Source organism: Nicotiana tabacum, chromosome 10, assembly GCF_000715075.1.
Source record: "Nicotiana tabacum cultivar K326 chromosome 10, ASM71507v2, whole genome shotgun sequence".
NCBI lineage: Eukaryota > Viridiplantae > Streptophyta > Magnoliopsida > Solanales > Solanaceae > Nicotiana > Nicotiana tabacum.
The window spans coordinates 146364267-146388977 of record NC_134089.1 but is presented as its reverse complement, the minus strand read 5'-3'; positions in this window follow the sequence as shown (position 1 = coordinate 146388977).

The following is a 24711-nucleotide window of genomic DNA, read 5'->3' as shown; positions in this document are numbered from 1 at the left end:
GTTGGATAATTGGGGTAGGTACCATGCCTATAGGATTGTGTTAATGCACTTGCTATGTTTTCACAATTTTAGAAATCATGTCTATAGGATCTAGATGGCTTTATAATTAGATATCATGTCTATGGGGTGTAAAGGGATTAAGTTCAGTTTCTGTTACAATAGGTATTTACATTTGTTTCACTAGAAATCATGCCCATAAGTTCCAATATCAGCTCTTAACAATTAGATACCATGCCTATAGGAATTAAAATCAGAAATCATGCCTATAGAACTTAAAATCAATCTAGTTAAACAAATTAGTTTAATCCATGTTAGTTCCTTTGAACTGGTTTAATCATTTGTCCACTTCTTTGATGAGTTTTCAAACACTGCCTTAATTTACTACCGCTAGAAAACATGTCTATAGGACCTCAAGTATCTGTTTAAAACTGTTCCTATTTTATTGCATCAATGCAGATATCATGCTCTTAGGACATCACTATTCTGTGTTTAGGCAAGCCTATAGGGCGATTTAAATTTTGCAACTCTGAAACTGTGCTTTGGTTATTTAAAACTGTCCAGATTCAACAGGTTTAATTCAGTAGGCAAGCTAAATAGGATCTTTTACACTTTGTCCTAATTCAATACTGCATAATCCTTGCTCACCTAGATATCATGTTGTAGGATTTTCTCTTAAATACCTGACTGTTGTTTGAAGACGTGCATTCACTTGTTCTATTTGTGGAGGTGACTGTGAGCCTATAATCTGTTCTTTTTAAATGTTGTCCTACTTGTTCTTGATTAACGCCTAGACTTTTATCCTTTAAAACCTTAGAAAGGTCTAGAACTGTCCAAAAGTAGAGGTCCTAAAATACCTCCAAGGCCACAAGGAAGGGACGGGTAGTGCACGCATAGGACATTTTCAAGGTTGCTAGAACGCTTTAGGCTATGATCAAGGGGAGGGAATTGGGTAGAAAGGGATATGATGACTACGCGCTAATGTCACGTGTAGCCCCTCATTGAGGAGTGTTTACCGAGCATTGTGTGGGGTGCTTCTATAGGCTAACCAACCTAGGACCCCTCTTTCCCAATTCCCAATGTTTAAACCTTACTCTTTATATGAAACTTGTTCAAACTCTTTGAGTCATACAATGTCCAACATGCTTTTATTTGCAATTATGTGTTTCAACTACTTATTTGTTAAAGGACTAATTCATAAGTATAAGTTCGGCGGGGACCCACCATTGTGGACCGAGAGGGGTGCCTAACACCTTCCCCTCAAGGTTATTTCGAGCCCTTACCCTAAATCTCTAGTAATGCAAACTATTCTAAGAGTTAATCGCTCTAGGTGCCCTAACGCAGACTTTCTCCGCGGGGAAAAAAAGGGGGCGTAACATGTAGTATCAGTACAACGGACCCCATATACTGATAAGTGTCGAGCCTAACCTTGGCGAAATAGTGATGAGGCAAGGACACGACCAAACATCATAACTTGTGCAGTTCAACAATATCTAACGAAATAACAATTATAGAATCTAAACAGAAATTAACGGGAAGGGGCAACATGTTATGGGGATACCAGAATAAGGAAAACACAGAAGTAATGGAAATGAAATAATTAAGGCACTATAACTGATAACAATAATTAATCACAACAAACATAAAATAAATGCATGCCATCACCCTTCGTGCGTTTACTCTCAATCCTCACCATGCAATTAATAATGAAAATGTGTACGACATCACCCTTCGTGCTTTATCACTTTTCCTCACCATATGAATATCAGAAATGTACATGGCATCACCCTTTGTGCTTTATCTCTCTTTCTCACCATATGCATCAATATAGATGTAAATGTGCACGGCATCAGCCTTCGTGCTTTATCACTCTTCCTCGCCATATGCATAAGTATGAATGTGCACGGCATTACCCTTCGTGCTTTATCGCTCTTTCCTCACCTAAACGGTAGAAACAACAACATTCCGGCAAAGGAATCAACAATAGAAATAAATACATCCCGACAAGGGAATCAGCTATAACCAATCTCGTTCCAACAGTTGACTTCACAAAATAAGTCTCAACTCGAGCCAATACTCAACAATGGACAAATACCAAGAAAATATCATAAGTCTTGTTCAACATGGATAATCATCAATTTACGCATAGATAGTACATAATAAGAATCACAACGATCACAGTATAAGACTCACGGCATGCTTAACACCAACCTATAGATACTCGTCACCACACCTATACGCCGTACACAAGACTAACACGCAGTAACTAAGACGCAATACCTATTCCCTCAAGCTAAGGTTAGACCAAACACTTACCTCGGATTCCACGGCCAAACTCAAGCCTCAAATACCGTTTTCCCTTTAGAATCCCCTTCCAATTCACTTGTATCTAGCCATAATTAACTTAACAACATCAATAAATGCTAAAGAATTTAACTCCAATGCTTAATTATAGGTTTTCTATCATTTTTCCTGAAAAGTCAAAAATCGACCCCTGGCCCACTTGGTCAAAACTTGAGGTTCGGACCAAAACCCGATTACCCATTCACCCACCAGCCCGAATATGCAATTAGTTTCGGAATTCGACCCCAAATTGAGGTCTAAATCCCCAAATTTGTAAAATCCCTAATTTTCCCAAAATCCCTAATTCTACCATGAAAGAACAAGATTTAGGCCTAGAAATCTAATGGGTATTGATGGAAAAATGAAAGAAATGAGTTTAAGAACACAAACCTAGGATTTGGTGTTGAAATTTCTCTTCAAAAATTGCCCAAGATCGGATTCAATGGAAGGAGATATGAAATTTGGATAAAATCACGACCTAGGTTATGTTTTAAAATCACTGGACAGACCTTCTTCGCGCTCACGAAGGGTCTGTTGCATTCGCGATGCTTTGTGGCCAGAAGGGCCTACGCGTTCGCGATGAGATGATCGTGTTCGCGATGGTCTGTCCCCACTGACCATTGCGTTCGTGGGCCTGGGACCGCGTTTGCAAAGGACATCTCAAGGACTCCCCCAGCCACCTCCATTACACTATGCGTTTGCGTGTGGCCAGTCGTGTTCACGAAGAGCAATCCCCTAGTGCTTCGTGTTTGCGACCAAGGCCTCGTGTTCGCGTAGAAGAAACCCTTCCCCAACCCAGCTTGTACTTCGCATTCGTGTGAGCTGCATCGCGAATGCAAAGAACAAAATATTAGAACACCAGAAGCAGCAATACAGCAGAAATTCTTAAGTACAAAACATCTTGAAACCTATCCGAAACTCACTCGAGCCCTCGGCCTCCAAACCAAACATGCACACAAGTCTAAAAACATCATACGAACTTACTCGTGTGATAAAATCGCCAAAATAACACCTAAAACTACGAATTTAGCATCAAAATCAAGGAAAAATCTCAAGAACTCTTAAAGTTTCCATTTTCACAACCGAGGGTCTAAATCATGTCATATGAATTCTGTTTCTTACCAAATTTTACAGACACAACTTAAATACCATATTAAACCTGTACCGGGCTCCAAAACCAAAATACGGGCCCGATACCATCAAATTCAAACATCGTTAAATTTCCAAAAACTCTTATATTTTCAGTTAAATTATTTTCTTCAAATATTCATTTCTTGGGCTAGGGACCTTGGAATTCAATTCCGGGCATACACCCAAGTCCCATATTTTTCTACGGACCCTTCGAGACCGTCAAATCATGGGTCCATGTCCGTTTACCCAAAATATTGACCAAAGTCAACTTAAATTCAAATTTAAAGGCAAAATTGGCATTTTTCTCAAATTTTTACATAAGAGCTTTCCGGAAGCGCGCCCGAACTGCGCACGCAAATTGAGGAGAAAGAAAACAAGGTCTTGAAGGCCTCGAAACCCCAGATTGGGTTCTAAAATACGAGATGACCTTTTGGGTCATCACATTCTCCACCTCTAAAACAACCGTTCGTCCTCGAACGGACATAGAAAAGTACCTGAGTTGGGGAAAAGATGGGGATATCGGCTCCGCATATCGGACTCGGACTCCTAGATCGCTGCCTCAACGGGCTGACCTCTCCATTGCACACGAACTAAAGGAAAATTCTTCGATGTCAACTGACGAACCTGCCGGTCTAGAATAGCTACCGGCTCCTCCTCATAGGTCAAGTCCTTGTCCAACTAGACAGTGCTGAAGTCTAACACGTGGGATGGATCGTCGTGATACTTCTGAAGCATGGACACATGAAACACTGGATGCAGAGCTGATAAACTCGGCGGCAATGCAAGCCTGTAAGCCACCTCTCCCACTCGATCAAGAATCTCAAAAAGACTAATGAACCTAGGGCTTAGCTTGCCCTTCTTTCCAAATCTCATCACGCCCTTCATGGGCGACACCCGAAGCAACACTCACTCTCCGACCATGAATTCCACATCACGAACCTTGCGGTCGGCATAACTCTTCTTCCTGGACTGAGCTGTACGAAGCCTAACCTGAATGATCTTAACCTTCTCCAAGGCATCCTGAACTAAATTTGTACCCAACAACCGAGCCTCTCCCAGCTCAAACCACCCAACCGGCGACCGACATCGCCTACCATATAATGCCTCATAGGGAGCCATCTGAATTCTCGACTGGTAATTGTTGTTGTAGGCAAACTCCGTTAATGGCAAGAACTAATCCCAAGAACCTCCAAAGTCAATAACACATGCTCAGAGCATATCCTCCAAAATTTGAATAGTACATTCGGACTGTCCGTCCATCTGAGGATGAATGATGTGCTCAACTCGACCCGCATAGCCAACTCGCACTGCACTGGTCTCCAGAAATGTGAGGTAAACTGCGTACCTCGATCAGAAATGATAGACACGGGCACACCATGAAGGCGAACGATCATACGGATATGAATCTCTACCAACCGCTCAGAAGAATAGGAAACTTTCACATGAATGAAATGCGCTGACTTAGTCAGCCTATCCACAATAACCCACACTGCATCGAACTTCCTCTGAGTCCGTGGGAGTCCAACAATGAAGTCCATAGTGATATGCTCCCACTTCCACCCAGGAATCCCAATCTTCTAAAACAAACTACCAGATCTCTAATGCTCGTACTTTACCTGCTGAAAATTCAAACACCGAGCTATATACGCAATAATATCCTTTTTCATCCTCCTCCACCAATAATGCTACTGCAAATCCTGATACATCTTAGCGGTGCCTAGATGAATAGAATACCGGAAACTATGGGCCTCCTCTAGAATCAATTCATGAAGTCCATCTACATTAGGCACACAAGCTCTACCCTACATCCTCAAAACTCCGTCATCTCCAACTATGACCTACTTGGCACCTATGTGCCGCACTGTGTCTCTAAGGACAAGAAAATGAGGATCATTATACTGCTGAGATCGAACACGCCCAAATAATGAAGAACGAGCAATTATACAAGCTAGAACACGGATGGGCTCAGAAATATCCAACCTCACGAACTGATTGGCTAAAGTCTGAACATCCAAATCAAGTTGTCTCTCACGGAACGGATATACACAAGGCTGCCCATACTGGCTGACTTCCTACTCAAAGCATCGGCCACTACATTGGCCTTCCCCGAATGATACAAGATGGTAATATCATAGTCTATCAATAGTTCCAACCACCTTTTCTACCTCAAATTTAGCTCCTTTTGCTTGAACAAATACTGCAAACTCTTTTGATCCGTGAATACCTCACACGACATGCCATATAAATAATGCCTCCAAATCTTCTGCGTGTGAACAATGGCTGCTAGCTCCAAATCATGAACTGGATAATTCTTTTCATGAATATTCAATTGTCGCGAAGAATATGCAATAACCTTGCCATTCTGCATCAACATCGCACCAAGCCCAATACGAGATGCATCACAATAAACCGTATATGGCCCTAAACATGTGGGCAATACCAACACTGGCTTCGTAGTCAAAGCTGTCTTGAGCTTCTGAAAGCTCACCTCACACTCGTCTGACCACCTGAACTAGGCACCCTTCTGGGTCAACCTAGTCATCGGGGCTGCAATAGATGAAAACCCCTCCATAAATCGACGGAAATAGCCCGCCAAACCCAAGAAACTTTGGATCTCTGTGGCTGATATGTGTCTAGGCCAGTCCTTGACTACCGTAATCTTTTTAGGATCCACCTGAATACCCTCTGTTGATACAACATGACCCAGAAATGCTACTAAACTCAACCAAAACTCACATTTCAAAAACTTTGCATACAACTGACTGTTTCTTAGAGTCTGAAGAATGACTCGAAAAAGTTTCTCGTGCTCCTCCTGGCAGCGGTAGTAGATAAACATATCATCAATGAAGACAATCATGAAGTAATCCAAACAAGGCTTGAACACACCATGAAAGCTACTAGGGCATTTGTCAACCCGAATGACATCACTAAGAACTCATAATGCTCGTACCGAGTGTGAAAAGCTGTCTTAGGGACATCGGATGCCCTAATCTTCAATTGATGGTAGACATACCTCAAATCAATCTTCAAGAATACCTTGGCATCCTGAAGCTGATCAACCAAATCATTAATCCTTGGCAATGGATACTTGTTCTTGATGGTGACTTTGTTCAACTGTCGATAATCTATGCACATCCTCATCGATCCATCCTTCTTCTTAACAAATAACACCGGTGCACCCCAAAGTGAGACACTAGGTATAATAAAGCCTTTATCCAGCAAGTCTTGCAACTATTCTTTCAATTCCTTCAACTTTGACGGGGTCATACGATATGGCGGAATAAAAATGGGCTGAGTGCCCGGAGCCAAATCAATGCAAAAGTCAATATCCCTATCGGGTGGCATACCCGACAGGTTTGCAAGAAATACCTCAAGAAACTCACGAACAACATGCACATAATCTATAAAAGGAACCTCAGCACTAGAATCACGAACATATACCAAATAGGCTAAACATCCCTTATCAACCATACACCAAGCCTTCATATATGAGATAAACCTGCTAGTAGAATGACCAAGAGTCCCTCTCCACTCTAAATGAGGCAACCCCGGCAATGTTAAGTTCACGGTCTTGGCATGACAATCCAATATAGCATGATAAGGGGATAACCAATCCATCCCCAAAATGACATCGAAATCCACCATATCGAGAAGTAGGAGATCTACGCTAGTCTACAGACCCCCAATAACAACCACACATGAACGATAGACACGATCTACCACAATAGAATCACCCACCGGTGTAGACACATGTATAGGAGCACTCAAAGAATCACGAGGCACAACTAGATAAGGGGCAAAATAAGATGACACATAGGAATATGTGGACCCTAGATCAAATAGAACTAAAGCATCTCTACTGCAAACTGAAACTGTACCTATGATAATTGCATCAAAGGCCTCAACCTTAGGTTCGGCGGTAATAGCATAACATCGGGGCTAGTCCCCTCCACTTTGAACTACATCCCTAGGACAGCCACCTGTTGGCTGGCCTCCACCTCTAGCTGCCTGACCTCCACCTCTAACAGCCTGACCTCCACCTCTAAAACCTTGACCCCTACCTCTAACTAGATGAGTAGGCGGTGGAACACCCGGTGCTGGAACCATAGCACGAGAACCCTGGTGCTGAGAACTACTCGAGGCTCGAGGGCAAAACCTAGCAATGTGCCTCATGCCGCCGCAAGTATAGCAAGACTTCGGCTCTTGAGCCTGTTGACCATGAAACTGACCCTAACGACCTGGATAACCACCCTGAAAACTCTGGAGCAATGATAGGAGCTGGTGGTGCAGTGTAGGGCAACTGATCAGAATACTGCATATGGGAACCACAGCCACCTGGAGCACCGTGAGAAGTCTGAAGAGCTGAATGAAATGGCCGGGGAGGATGACCTCTACCAAAAGAATCCCTGCCTCCAGATGAGGCACCACTGAATCTGCCAGAATGACGAGGCCTCTTATAAGACCCCTGACCGCTCCCCTGAACTAGAACCATCTCAACCCGCCTAGCCACATTGGTCGCATCCTAAAAAGAAATCTCGCTCTCGATCTTCTTAGCCATCTGCAATCTAATAGGCTGAGCGAGTCCCTTAATAAACCTCATCATCCTCTCTCTCTTAGTGGGGAGTATCAGAAGAGCATGATGAGCCAAATCAATAAACCTTGTCTCATACTGGGTGACAGTCATAGAACCATGCTGAAGACGCTCGAACCGCCTGCGGTACTCCTCTCTCTGAGTGACGGGAAGGAACTTCTCAAGAAATAGCTGCGAGAACTAGTCCTAAGTGAGAGTTAGTGACCCAGCTGGTCTAGCCAAATAATAATCTCTCCACCATTTCTTGGCGGAACCTAACATACGAAAAGCAACAAAGTCGACCCCATTGATCTCCACTATCCCCATGTTCCAAAGAACCTCATGACAATTGTCCAAATAATCCTAGGGATCCTGTAAAGATGTACCGCCATAAGTAGTAGTGAAGAGCTTGGTTAACCTGTCCAATCTCCATAAAGCATCCGAAGACATAGCTGACCCATCACCGATCTGAACTGCAACACCCGATAGGACTACTCCAACTGGCTGAGCTGCTTGAGTCTAAAACTGGGGAGCCATCTGCTCCAAAGTACGAGTAGCGGCAGCCTGTGCTCCTCTCCCATCATGAGAGACCGATGGTGCTACAGGAAGTATGTCTGCCTGAGTGACACTCTCCATAAGGCCCACTAGATGGACTAGAGTATCCTGGAGTACTGGGGTAGCGATGAACCCCTCTAGGACCTGAGCTGGGCCCGCTGGAACTGTTTGGGCTGAAACCTCATCATCAAACTCTACCTCAGGCTCCGCCACTGGTGCTGTTGCTCTGGGCTGAGCTCTTCCCCTACCTCGGCCTCGTCCTCTGCCCCTCATAGGAGCTGCAGCTAGGGGCTCGGGCTACTGATCAACTGATGAAGCGGTACATGTTCTCTCCATCTACGAAAGAACATAGTAGAAGTTCAATTAGCATTGAGAAATCAAAACGCACGATAGAGATGAATAGTAGTGAAACTGTAATTAACTCCGTAGCCTCTGGGTGATAAACGCAGACGTCTCCATATCGATCCCTCAGACTCTACTAAGCTTGTCCGTGAATTGTGAGACCTAAGCAACCTAGAGCTCTGATACAAACTTGTCATGACCCGAATTTTCCACCGTCGAGACCGTGATGGAGCCTAACATTGAACCCGCTAGGCAAGCCAATGTTACAGATTATTTTACTTTTTTACTTTATCTTTTAACAATTTACAAGTTAATATAAGGAAATAGCGGAAACAAAAATGCAGAAGAACAGAATTTGACAATAACTTAGTAAAATTATGAAACCACAATAAAACTCCACCTAGAACTGGTGTCACAATCTCACGGACTATCTACAAATACTAAAAATAGTGGTCTGAACAAGAAAATACAAATCTGTCACAAAAATAGACAAAACAGAAAAGAAGCAGGATAGAAGGAGATATCAAGTCCTGCGGATGTCTGCAGGACTACCTCGGGTCTCCACTTGACTAAAGGAAGCAACCTCGATCTACGATCCGTAGGGTCCAGTACCGGGATCTGCACAAAAAGTATAGAGTGTAGTATTAGTACAACCGACCCCATGTACTGGTAAGTGTCAAACCTAACCTCGGCGAAGTAGTGACGAGGCTAGGACACGGCCAAACATCATAACTTGTGCAGTTAAACAATATCTAACGAAATAACAATTATAAAATCTAAACATAATTAATTAACGGGAAGGGTCAAGATGCTATGGGGGATACCAGAATAAGAAAAACACAGAAGTAACGGAAACGAAACAATTAAGGCACTTGAACCCATAACAACAATTAATCATAGCAAACAGAAAATGAATGCACGACATCACCCTTCGTGCTTTTACTCTCAATCCTCACCATGCAATCAATAATGAAAATGTGCACGGCATCACCCTTCGTATTTTATTACTTTTCCTCACCATATGAATATTAGAAATGTGCACAGTATCACCCTTCGTGTTTTATCTCTCTTCATCCCATATGCATCAATATAAATGTAAATGTGCATGGCATCACCCTTGTGCATTATTACTCTTTCTCACCATATGCATAAGTATGAATGTGCACGGCATCACCCTTCCTTCTTTATCGCTCTTTCCTCACCCAAATAGTAGAAACAACAACATCCCGGCAAGAAAATCAACAATAGAAATAAATACATCCCGTCAAGGGGATCATCTATAACCAATCTAGTTCCAATAGTTGACTTCACAAAATAAGTCTCAACTCGAGCCAATACTCAACAATGGACAAATAACAAGAAAATATCATAAGTCTTTTTCAACATGGATAATCATCAATTTAGGCATAGATATACATAATAAGAATCACAATGATTACAATATAAGACTCACGGGCATGCTCGACACCAACGTATAGATACTCGTCACCACACCTATACGTCGTACACAACACTAACACGTAGCAAATAAGACACAACACATATTCCCTTAAGCTAAGGTTAGACCAAACACTTACCTCGAATTCCACAGCCAAACTCAAGCCTCAAATACCGCTTCCCCTTTAGATTCCACTTCCAATTCACTTGTATCTAGCCATAATTAACTTAACAACATCAATAAATACTAAAGAATTAAACTCCAATGCTTAATTATCGATTTTCTATCATTTTCCCTAAAAATTTAAAAATTGACCCGGGGCCCGCTTGGTCAAATTTCAAGGCTCGGACCAAAACTCGATTACCCATTCACCCACGAGCTCGAATATGCAATTAGTTTCGGAATCCGACACCAAAATCGAGGTCTAAATCCCCAAATTTGTAAAATCCCCAATTTTCCCAAAATCCTAATTCTACCATGAAAGAACAAAATTTAGGCCTAGAAATCTAATGGGTGTTGATGGAAAAATGAAAGAAATGAGTTTAAGAACACAAACCTAGGATTTGGTGTTGAAATTTCTCTTCAAAAATCGCCCAAGGTCGGATTCTATGGAAGGAGATATGAAACATTGAAGAAATCCCGACCTAGGCTCTATTTTAAAATCACTGGACAGAACTTCTTCGCGTTCGCGAAGGGTCTGTCGCATTCGTGATGCTTTGCGGCCAGAAGGGCCTATGCGTTCACGATGAGCTGCTCGTGTTTGCGATGGCCTGTCCCCCCTGACCATCGCATTCGCGGGCCTGGGACCGTGTTCGCGAAGGACAACTCAAGGACTCACCCAGCCACCACCATTACACTACGCGTTCGCGTGTGGCTAGTCGCGTTCGCGAAGAGCAATCTCCCCAATGCTCCGCGTTCGCGACCAAGGCCTCGCATTTGCGTAAAAACAACCCCTCCCCATCCCAGCTTGTACTTCGCGTTCGCATGAGTTGCATCGCGAACGCGAAGAACAAAAAATATCATAACACCAGAAGCTGCAATACAGCAGAAATTCTTAAGTCCAAAACTCACCCGAGCCCTCGGAGCTCCAAACCAAACATGCACACAAGTCTAAAAATATTATACAGACTTACTCGTGCGATCAAATCGCCAGAATAATACCTAGAACTACGAGTTTAGCATCAAAATCAAGGAAAATCTCAAGAACTCTTAAAGTTTCCATTTTCACAACCGAGGGTCCGAATCACGTCATATGAATTCTGTTTCTTACCAAATTTTACAGACACAATTTAAATATCATATTAAACCTGTACCGGTCTCCAGAACTAAAATAGGGTCCCGATACCATCAAATTCAAACATCGTTAAATTTCCAAAAAAAACTCTTATATTTTTCAGTTAAACAATTTTCTTCAAAAATTCATTTCTCGGGCTAGGGACCTCGGAATTCAATTCCGGGCATATACCCAAGCCCCATATTTTTCTACGGACCCTCCGGGATCGTCAAATTACAGGTCCGGGTCTGTTACTCAAAATGTTGACCAAAGTCAACTTAAATTCAAATTTAAAGGCAAAATTGGCATTTTTCTCAAATTTTTACATAAGGGCTTTCCGAAAGCGCGCCCGGAATGCGCACGCAAATCGAAGAGAAATAAATGAGGTATTGAAGGCCTCAGAACCCCGGATTGGGTTCTAAAACATGAGATGACCTTTTGGGTTATCACAATCATTTTGGTGGTAATTGATCGACTCACAAAATATGCTCATTTTACAGCCTTATCACGTCCTTATAATGCCTCCCTTGTAGCCCAAGTATTCCTATATAATGTGCGTAAACTACATGGATTGCCTTGCTTGTGTCAGATAGAGACTCAATATTTGTAAGTTTGTTCTGACAAGAACTTTTCAAAAATTTACAAGTACGATTGAGTCTAAGTTCAGCATACCACACTCAAACGGATGGACAAACGGAAAGGCTAAATCGATGTTTAGAGGTTCACTTGAGATGTATGACTGAAAAAAAGCCAAAAGAGTGGAGTAAATGGCTTTCTCTAGTAGAATTTTGGTGCAACACAAATTTTCAATCGGCCATTGGCATGACTCCTTTTCAGGCTCTTCATGGTTATGAACCCCCACAGCCAACTTTTGAGCTAATTGCTTAATCAAAGGTGGAAGCAATTGACCAATTGCTATAGGAGAGGCAAATCGTAAGCAAGCAATTGAAAGAGAATTTAGCCAAGTCACAAATACGCATGAAATAATATGCTGACAGCAAGAGAAGTTAGAGGGCATTTGAAGTAGGAGACATGGTTTTCATTAAATTGCAGCCTTAACGCCAAACCTCTGTCGTTGTGAGAAAGAATTTGAAATTGGCTTCAAAAAGTTTTGGTCCATATCCGGTCATCAGGAAGATTGGTCCAGTGGCATATGAGCTGCAGCTCCTAGCTGAATCACGGATCCATCCTGTGTTTCATGTCTCTCAACTCAAGAAGAAGCTTGGACCCAAAGTTTTCCCGGCCAAAGATCCCCCTTTAAGCACTCCTGAAGGCCAACTGGTGGCGGAACCAGTGGCAATACTCGATCGAAAGATGATTAAAAGAGGAAACCATGCTGTGACACAAGTGTTGGTGCAATGGGCAAATTTATCTCCTAAGGAGGCAACTTGGGAAGATTTTTCTTTTCTCACCTTGCAGTTTCCAGAATTTCGACCTTGAACTATCAAGGTTCTCGAAGAGGGATGGAATGCAGCGGGTCAAGGTCAGTTGGACTAAAGAATTGGGCCTATTAATTGAAGAACTAGTTAGTTGCTTTGGGCTCAACCCAATCTAGGATAGTTTCCTTATTGTAGTAGTAGTCCACTAGCTTAGGATCTTTCTAGAATTTCCTAAAAGGTGATTGTCTATCCAGACAATGACACTTGTCCTAGTGTCAGTATTTTGTAACGTTAAGGAATATTACTAAGTTGTATATCACTGATTGGTTTAGTACAAGGTCACAATTGTAGGTCCCTAGTATTTATAATACAGCAAAATTAGTGTAACATCATCTTTTATGAAATTAAATCCAATTTCCTATCTTTCTTTATATTACTGCATTTACTACTTTTCATTTAGTAGCTGTTTTGCTACAGAGATGCCCAAATTTTAAATACTATGTAAATATTGATTATTCTTTAAATAATGGTCCTAAAATTGCTATTTGTGAAAATAGCACCCGGATTTTAAATAGCATTTACGTTCAGATTTATTTTTATATGAAAAGTGGCTAAATTTCGATTACTTTTGAAACTGTAATTATTTTACCACTTGTAAATCTGGCTAATTTTGAATTTCTCCCTGGCTATTTGTGCAATCAAAGATAAAAAATTAGCAGGTTCAGGCTGTGACCCAATCAGTTCAGAATTGGGCTTTTTATCGGGTTAATGAAAACATCTGGTTCAAGCCTTCGACGCCCTAAAGTTCCCGTCACCTTTCTCTGGTAAAATCTTATCTCCTCCCAATTTTACTTGTAATGAAGAACGAAAAGCAATCCAGTTCCAGTTGGACGGAAAAATGGGGGCGCAGCAAAAGCAGCAACAAAAATATGGAAAAAGTGACGGCGATGGCGTCGGCGAGGTACGACAAGGCAAAGTCGGCGGCTGCGGTGGGAGCTGACAAGGCAAAGGCGGCAGCTGCTGTTGGAGCAGTGAAGGCTAAGGCGGCGGCTGTCGTTGGTGCAAGCAAGGTGAAGAGCGGAACCTCTTCTGGATTCAAATGGATTAAGGAGAAATTTATGCAGAAGGGAAGCTCAGCTAAATAATTTGGTTAAAACAAAGATACTTAGAAAATGGTGGAGTAGAATATAGGGGTTTATTTGAATGTAATGGCTTTGCAATTAAGGATCTAATTGTATTCAATGGCTATATTCGTACTGATTGTATTTGATTCCTTTGTTTTAATGGAAATTTTGCATTTATTTTTTTCTTTTCGTGTCATGATAGTCATGATAGTGTTATTACAAATGGAGTAGACCTAAACATGACAAACGGGTGGTCCATTTTCACTAAGCTGAATCTTTTCAATTTGGAATGTGACATATTATCTGATTTGGTCCAACAAAGATAGACACAGGACTTCGCTCGATCTGAACCCTAGCTCGGAAGTTGAGCTTGACTAGTCAGGAACAAGTTGGTTCAACCTGAGACTCGAAACATATGCAACGGCTTTTCTAATACATGCTTATCGACAAAACGGGTTAGTACTTGTATACGGTGAAATCGAAGGGTCCAATTCTCATCATCGAGGCACCTCGGATGATCATCTCGAAGGCTCAAGGTTGCAAGGTTATGTTTGAGTTTCCTCCCTCGAGATTCGTCGACGCTCGGCCTAAGGATAATGTTGGCCACGGTTGTGATGGAAACGGAGAGTGTTGAAGTTTGGCAAAATGCCAAAGTCCCACATTGGTTGGGAGTTAAGTTTGGAGGGGATTTTTCCCCTATAAAAGAAGGTCTAATGTTTAGGATTGATACACACCTCTCATTTGCCTTCTCATCTGTTTAAGGCATTTGTATCTTCTCTCTTTAGTATTATTTCACTTGTATTTTTGGAGTGGAATAAAATATTTGGTTGTGTCCGAGGAGTAGGCAAAATTAGCCGAACCTCGTAAATTCTGGTGTTCCCTTTATTGTTGTTTTATTGTCTTATTTATTATTTGGTGGCTGTCATAATTTTTGGTATAGTAGTTGTGACTTATTCACACTATATACATTTGGCTTCCGCAACAATTGGTATCAGAGCCAAGGTACTGTCTAAGTATGCTCTGTGGTTGCAGCATAGTCTGATCTTCCACATCAGAAAAGATTTATCTTGGTAACTGAGTCAAGGTTCTGTCTGAGTATGCTCTGTGGTTGCAGCTTAGTCTGATCTTCCACACCAGAAAGGAAATAATCTTGATTTGTGTCGTCAGCTATTAAATAATATTTGTGTCAAAGATGGGAGACAATAAACAAGAAGAATCTACATCAAGTGTCAACAATACGTCATCATTGGCATCTTCGCTTATGACAAGAATTGTGTCAAATGCGAAATTTGCGGTCGAAATATTTGACGGGTCCGGACATTTTGGGATGTGGCAAGGCGAGGTTCTAGATGTCCTTTTTCAACAAGGGCTAGATCTGGCCATTGAAGAAAAGAAACCAGATGTTATTGGAGAAGAAGATTGGAGAATTATCAACCGTGTTGCTTGCGGTACCATTCGATCCTACCTTGCTAGAGAGCAGAAATATCCATACACAAAGGAAACTTCTGCAAGTAAATTATGGAAAGCACTGGAGGATAAATTTTTGAAGAAAAACAGTCAAAATAAATTGTACATGAAGAAGAGACTGTTTCACTTCACCTATGTTCCTGGTACCACGATGAATGAACATATCACCAGTTTCAATAAGTTGGTTACAGATTTGCAAAATATGGATACAACTTATGATGATGGTGACTTGGCCTTGATGTTGTTGGCGTCACTTCCTGATGAGTATGAGCACCTTGAAACTACTCTACTCCATGGAAATGACGAAGTTTCTCTCAGAGAAGTTTTTTCGGCTTTGTACAGCTATGAACAAAGAAAGCGAGAAAAACAGAAGGGCGGAGAAGGAGAAGCACTATTTGTGAGGGGTCGTCCTCAAAATCAAACGAGGACAAAGAAGGGAAGATCCAAGTCAAGATCCAGACCCAGCAAAGATGAATGTGCCTTTTGTCGAGAAAAAGGGCACTGGAAGAAAGACTGTCCGAAGTTGAAGAATAAGGCCAAACATAACAATGGAAAGGCCATTATGGATTCAAATGTAGCTGATTGTGATGATTCAGACTTCTCATTAGTTACAACAGAGTCATCAACATCATCAGACATATGGTTGATGGACTCGGCTTGTAGCTATCATATGTGTCCCAACAGGGACTGGTTCATGGAATTTCAAGAAGGAGAATATGGAGTCATCCACACAGCGGATAACAGCCCTCTTACCTCATATGGCATTGGTTCAATACGATTAAGGAACCATGATGGAATGATCAGAACATTGATAGATGTTCGATATGTACCAGATTTGAAGAAGAATCTCATCTCTGTGGGAGCCCTAGAATCAAAAGGGTTCAAAATCATTGCAGAAAATGGAGTGATGAGAGTATGCTCCGGTGCACTAGTGGTAATGAAGGCTAATCGGAAGAATAATAATATGTACCGCTATCGTGGCAGTACAGTTATTGGGACAGCGACAGTAACATCCAGTGACGACAAAGAGGCAGAAGCAACCAAGCTATGGCACATGCGCTTGGGACATGCTGGAGGAAAATCCTTGAAAACTCTATCAGATCAAGGATTGTTAAAAGGAGTAAAGGCTTGCAACTTGGAGTTTTGTGAGCATTGTGTTAAAGGGAAACAGACAAGGGTTAAATTTGGTACAGCGATCCATAATACTAAAGGCATTTTGGATTATGTACACTCTGATGTTTGGGGTCCTTCCAAAACACCTTCATTGGGTGGGAAGCACTATTTTGTAACCTTTGTTGATGATTTTTCCCGAAGAGTATGGGTGTATACAATGAAGAGCAAAGATGAAGTGTTGGGAATTTTTCTCAAATGGAAGACGATGGTGGAAAATCAGACAGGCAGGAGAATCAAGTGTATTCGCACAGACAATGGAGGTGAATACAAAAATGATCATTTCAATAAGGTCTGTGAAAATGATGGCATCATCCGACACTTCACTGTTAGACATACACCACAACAGAATGGAGTGGCAGAACGTATGAACCGGACCTTGCTGGAGAAGGTACGGTGTATGTTGTCCAATGCTGGCTTGGGCAAAGAATTTTGGGCTGAGGCAATTACATATGCATGCCACCTCATTAATCGTCTACCATCTGCTGCTATTGATGGCAAAACACCATTTGAAAAATGGTACGGAAAACCTGCTGTAGATTATAACTCTTTGCACGTGTTTGGCTCAACTGCATATTATCATGTGACGGAGTCAAAATTGGATCCAAGGGCAAAGAAGGCTATTTTTATGGGAATTACTTCTGGAGTCAAAGGATATCGCTTATGGTGTCCTATGACAAAGAAAGTAATATTCAGCAGAGATGTTACCTTTGATGAATTTGCTATGGTAAATAAGGTAACAGAAGATACCAAACAAAATGAAGGTGCTTCTAAGCAGGTGGAGTTTGAGGGAAAATTTATTTTTCCTACACAAGAAGCAGAGGAGGAAACAAATGAAGATTACCCTCTGGAAGGAGAGCCAGTAGAGGAGATTCCAACTCAGGAATCTCAACAACAACTTGAATCAATAGCAACCAGCAGGCCAAAAAGAACAATAACGAAACCTGTTCGTCTCATAGAGACGGTTGCTTGTGCAACCTCAATTGTAGCTGATGATGTTCCTACTACTTATAAAGACGCTGTCCAAAGTTCAGAAGAAGATAAGTGGAGGATTTCCATGAATGATGAAATACAGTCCCTTCATCAGAATCATACATGGAGATTGGCCAATCTCCCGAAGGGAAAGAAAGCAATTGGGTGCAAATGGGTATTTGCAAAGAAAGAAGGATTTCCTAACCAATTAGATGTTCGCTACAAAGCAAGATTGGTGGCCAAAGGATATGCTCAAAAGGAGGGAATTGATTACAATGAAGTGTTTTCTCCAGTTGTAAAACATTCCTCCATTAGAATTATGTTGGCTTTGGTAGCACAATTGGATTTGGAACTAGTTCAGATGGATGTAAAAACTGCGTTTTTACATGGAAACTTGGAGGAGGAAATCTACATGACTCAGCCAGAAGGATTCAAAGTTGCTGGAAAAGAAAATATGGTGTGCAAACTTGAAAAATCGTTGTACGGATTGAAACAATCTTCTAGACAATGGTACAAGCGATTTGACGAGTTTATGTTGCGGCAAGGGTACAAGAGAAGCAAATACGATCATTGTGTGTATTTGCACAAGCTTAAAGATGGTTCCTTTGTATATCTTCTCCTATATGTTGATGATATGTTGATAGCTTCCAAGAATTTGGAAGAAATTGATAAGTTGAAGATTCAACTGAAGAAGGAGTTCGAGATGAAGGATTTGGGTGAGGCAAAGAAAATTCTTGGCATGGAGATAATTAGAGATAGACGTTCAAAGAAACTCTGTTTATCTCAAAAGGAATATTTGAAGAGAGTACTTCAACGTTTTGGCATAGATGACAAGACTAAGCCAGTTAGTACTCCACTTGCTTCCCATTTTAAGCTAAGTACTACTATGTCGCCAATGGATGAAGCTGAACGAGAGTATATGTCAAAGGTACCATACGCAAATGTTGTTGGTAGCTTGATGTATGCAATGGTTTGCACAAGGCCTGACATTTCACAAGCTGTTGGAGTTATTAGCAGATATATGCACAATCCAGGGAAGGAGCATTGGCAAGCTGTGAAGTGGATTCTACGGTATATTCATAATACTGTAGATGTCGGGTTAGTTTTTGAGCAGGAAGACAATCAGTCTGTAGTTGGATATTGTGACTCAGATTTTGCGGGTGATATGGACAAACGAAGATCAACTACTGGTTATGTGTTTACTTTTGCAAAGGCACCAGTTAGTTGGAAGTCTACTTTGCAGTCAACAGTTGCTTTGTCTACAACAGAGGCAGAGTACATGGCTATTACAGATGCTGTGAAAGAGGCAATTTGGCTTCAAGGATTGCTAAAGGAGCTTGGTGTTGAACAAAAAGGTATCACAATTTTTTGTGATAGTCAAAGTGCTATTCAATTAGCGAAGAACCAAGTTTATCATGCAAGGACGAAGCACATTGATGTTCGGTATCATTTCGTACGAGAAATCATAGAAGAAGGTGGAGTCACGGTGAAGAAAATTCATACTACAGAGAATCCTGCTGATATGCTGACAAAGGTGGTGACTGCGGTCAAGTTTCAACATTGTTTGGATTTGATCAACATTGTTGAACACTGAAGATTGAAGATGAAGACACAACCAAAATTTGTTATTGAGAGAGAATTGAAAATGTGGAATTTTGCCAAGGTGGAGATTTGTTGAAGTTTGGCAAAATGCCAAAGTCCCACATTGGTTGGGAGTTAAGTTTGGAGGGGATTTTTCCCCTATAAAAGAAGGTCTAATGTTTAGGATTGATACACACCTCTCATTTGCCTTCTCATCTGTTTAAGGCATTTGTATCTTCTCTCTTTAGTATTATTTCACTTGTATTTTTGGAGTGGAATAAAATATTTGGTTGTGTCCGAGGAGTAGGCAAAATTAGCCGAACCTCGTAAATTCTGGTGTTCCCTTTATTGTTGTTTTATTGTCTTATTTATTATTTGGTGGCTGTCATAATTTTTGGTATAGTAGTTGTGACTTATTCACACTATATACATTTGGCTTCCGCAACAGAGAGTTCCCAAGGTACACGGCTAGGACTGACAGAGCTTAGTGGACTACCCTAGCCCTGAATCAGGGTGTCATGTAGCCGTCTCATCCCTTTATCTTTGTAATTAATGCATTTTGTACTATATTAGGATTCTTTTCATATATAAAGGGGATCCTTATCATTTTAGAGACTTTTGTTGCTTCAGATTTATCATTTTAGAGACTTCTGTTGCTTCAGATGCTCCACATGAAATATACAAGAACATTCTATTTGTTTTCTAACATATTCTCTTGATATCGTTGCTTTCATCTACTATCTTCATTATTGTTCTTCATTTATTGCTTATCATTAGCCATAAAGAACCTTCGTTGATTTTATTATAATTGTTAGCCATACTTCGACCGCCTTCGATAACTCCCAGCCGAGCTCCGGAATCGACCTCGAGGCCCTGAATCGACAAGCTCGAGGCCCCCATAATTAGCCTATCGGTTTGGTTATCACTTCACTCCTTACTCTTATCTCGTTTCCAAACTTCACACATAGCATCAACTGCATAACAAACTAGTATAAAAATAGATCACATATTTTTAGAATCCCATAATCAAATTTAATTGTTATTACCATTTTCACGGTAAACAGTACTCAACCTCTTACTTTATTGGTGATTAATTTCTCTCACAAGTTGATATTCATCCACGAACTATCATAATTTACAAGTTTGTATATATATATAATGACATAACATGCAAAATTGGTTCCAAAAAAATTAACCTTTATAGTAAAGTGTTACAGAGAATGACTATTGTAGATAAGTTTGACTGTTATTGTATCCTAGCTAAGTTTAGGTCAGTCCCTTTGTCATGTCTATCCACACTCCAAGTTTTATGCATGGGGCTAACGAGTCAGGGCCACGAGCTTGCACCTTCTTAAAGCTAAGAATGGCAGAATATCTAAAAAGATTGGCCGCGAGGTTAGTTCTTTTTTTTTCTTTTTCTTTTTCTTTTTCTCTTTCTGGGCAATTCAGAAGAATGGATTTGTTGGGGGACTTGAAAGTGATACCGAGTATTGGAAATACAACCACAACGGATTTGGCAACTTAACAAACTTGCTACTAAACCGCGCCACATCCCTTAATTATTCATTTTGACTACTTTAGCATATTTTCTCATACTAATTTCTACTTTACCTTCCCGGAATTCATTCTCCGGTAAACTCCATTTAAATTCTTCTAGTGGATCATTTTACATATCCGCTTCAGAAGATTCAATTGGATCATTCTTGGCACATAAGAATGGGCCGGGGAAGCAAAGGTAAAGTCCTTTAATAAGATGTCTGTAAAGCTGAAGTCAATGGTGGTACTACTGTGAAGAAATTGAAACTTCGAGCGAGGACGTAGTTTTCCAATAAAAAGATCGACTCCACAGTGTAATTGTAGAGAACTCCTGTCTTGTTTTCCACTTGGTTATTTCCTCCATTGATGTAGTACTTCTAGTTTTGCCTAGCATGGAAGCATTACTAGTCTTGTGGGCGGAGCTTGTATTTGAAGGGATTCTAGTTCTTTTAAGTTACGAGGTTCTAAATTAATAATTTGTACATATTCAAAGAATTTTTAAGACAAATATAGAGCTTGAACTAAAGCTATTGGATTTGGCATAACCCGTAGCCTAGGGGCTGGCTCCGCCCCTGCTCGTGGCAATAAAATGACTTTGGAAATTATGCTTAACAAGGTGAATCGGGAAGCGAACGAGGTGATTATATCCCTAGAACTTTCAATCAAAATACTTCAACGAAACTCTATAGCAAGAAATTATAAATTGTTTCTTGATCCACACAGAAGATTGTTTAGTTGTAATGCCCCGAGAAAAATTTCATCAGCTTGACAAAACCTTGAGGAAGTACTAGTACGTATTATTTTGATCAAATTACCAGCTCTAAAACCCAAAGCACATTCTAAAAGTTAGACAAATAGCCGTTTCAATGAGTTTTCTGATACCATAATTCTGATAACTTTGTCTTACTTGAACCAATTTGTTGAGAATAAATACTCCCATTTACTTCAAACTACCATTCTGAACAAGCCAAAGGAAGCGTGCTTAAAATAGTCATGATTTTTCTGCCCTAGAAGGAAGGGATTGTTGTCTAGTCTTTGGTTGGACAACAATTCCCTACCACAACATAGTACACATGGATCACAAGTACTACCAACTATAGTTTTAATTCAATACTTGGTATTACTTTCAGTTTTTTTAGGGGGCAAAGAGAGAGCGCCAATAAGAAAAGTTGATTTGAATACAAAGTTTTGAACAGAACCAAACATCCTCTGTCCTACTCCATGCCCATTAAATGATATGTATTAATAGCTTCAGTTTTATGTCTCCCTTTTGAGTCTTGCTTTCACGATTCTTTCACCTTCTTTACTTAAATTCCAACTTCCTTTCTTGTTGAGTAGTTGGCTCATTTATTGCTACTTCTTTAATGCTGCATACTTTTCTCATTTCTCCCTTCTCTTAAGTTCAATTCCTCCCTTCACAACTTCCTTTGTCTTCAAATTTTCACATTTCCTCAGTTCTTCATTACTCCTTTGGCCCCTCAAACTCAGTAGTTGCTTCTTTTATTAACTGGTATCTTTTTACATCTTTCAAAATCCTAGTGTCGTTTATTTTCTTTTTCCTTTATAACAGATGATGGAGGAGGGAACTTTTTAAAATTCAAAAGGAAAAACGGATGTTCAGCTTGTAGGTATATCATACGAGATGTTGGTGCGGTTCAATGAGAAAGCAGTTGTCAAACTAGTTTTGACCCTACTTTTTGATTGAGCCGTGCCAATATCACGTGTCACTAGTAGTTGTCATAAGTTTTTTTTATATTTAAGTTCATGAAGGAATACAATGTTGTCAAATATTTTCACTTGGTAGGTCGCATTTTCTCTGCAATAAAAAAAAGACGGTGCACAAAGTATCCGCATTTACGCACGGTCCGAGCAAGGGCATCAATGCAAGGGGTATGATGTAGGGAGCCTACCTTGATGCAAGCATCAGTGGCTGATTCCACTGCTCAAACTGGTGACCTATAAGTTACACGGGGACAACTTTATTATTGCTCCAAGGCTCCCCTTCCCGCGTTTTCTCTGCAACATTCTTTAAAATCTTTATTTCTGTTATTTCAGTGCTTAGTTCTTTCTGTTGTCTAAAATTCTCTGTGTGCTGTGTATAGGAGTAAGAATGAGTCCATTTTTCAGATTCCTGGTTGAGTCAAAGACGGAGAGATTATATTTGCTCTGAATCTACGTTTCTTCATAGAAAGAGAGAAATACTTAAGGTCTCCAAATTAGAAACAAAGGTTGGGTGGTGGATTGGCATAAATCTATATAAGCAGCCTGAAAGGAACAAAGCCAACTAAATGCAGTTTATTTTCATGAGCTCAACTTCTATACACCGATAGCGTGGGAAAAAAAAAAAGAATTTACTTTCAGATTACCCGACTGATAATTACAAGTAATTGTTTACATTAAACGGAACTAATTATCTACTAAAACATAAGATATGCACCTTGCTAACAGGTAAAATTACACTAATAGCGCAAATTGTCAATGTATATAAGTCAAATTATATTTTCAGCAACATTTTCTAGTATGAAAGTATAGGATATAAAATAAGGGCATAGCTCTTTGTGTCAGCCATGCACAATACCTAGTCCTTTGAGCGTTTGCTACTTGCAATAGTCATTTTAAAGAGTTATGCTTTGCCTATTTTCCCAAGGTATTGTAGAGTCCCAATTTAGTTCCAACACTTTGATATTTTGCTATTTACTATTGCTGTTTCTCTTCTTTTTCCCAAACCAAAATAACATATCTACAGGAAATTTTGTTCTGCCTTATGTCCAGAAACATTTGGAATGTAAACAGAAGCAATGTTGCTATTTGCGATCAAAGATTCTATAGTATGTGTCTTTCGTGTATTAGCAGAAAATAGACTTACCACGTAGAACCATTAAATGGCGACACGTGTTAGTAAAGTAAAGAGTGACATGTAAAATGCCCTCGGGGTTAAACAAATTTGTATTGTGCCTATTAGTTTCCAAACTAAACATAAGAGAATATTCTCGGGTCTGCTTAAACTATGTAAAGACTAAAACCATGTAAATGATATGGCAAAGTTTTCTTTCTTCAACATGCCTTCCTATTGCAATAGCTAAGGCTTCGTTGGTCCTATTACTATTATAATTATAATTGTATTAGAAAATAAGACTGAGGCAACCTTTTGTTCTTATTAGCTATTTTTGCTCCCCGTGTTCTATTAGTTTCACTACATTTAGCTTTTAAATAGCAGGGACCAGATAGCAACTTCAGTCAATCTTCGGGGACTGAATTAGTAATTTATTAGTTTTCATAGTCCACAGGAAGTTAGCAGAAAATTTCCCTCTCATTGACGCCATCTATTCCCCTACTTCCATTCTAGCTCTGAAAAGGTTCTTTCCAATTTAATGCCATTGTGAAAGAATTTAGACATCATTCCAATTGAATTGACAAATGTGTCATATAATACATTTAAGAGAGACCTGCAATAAAAGACTACTGTTTTGAACTATTACTAGTTGAAACATCACCTAATACTTGTTAGTTGAAACATCACCAAATACTGTCTATTAATGAATCCCTTACCATATATACTTTGAGTGAAGTATTGGCAATATCATTCCTTAAGGGGTCGTTTGGTACGACGGATAAACAAAAATAATCCTGGGATAAAAATTTCGTACCACCTTATTCCAGAATAAAACAATAAAATAGACAATCCCAGGATCAATACAACATACCAAACACACAATAAAAAGTAATACCATAATAACTAATTCCAACATAACTAATCCCAGCGTAACTTGTCTTCAAAGTTCAAACCAAACGACCCCTAAAAGTTTCTGTTCAACTACTATGTGAATATGCTT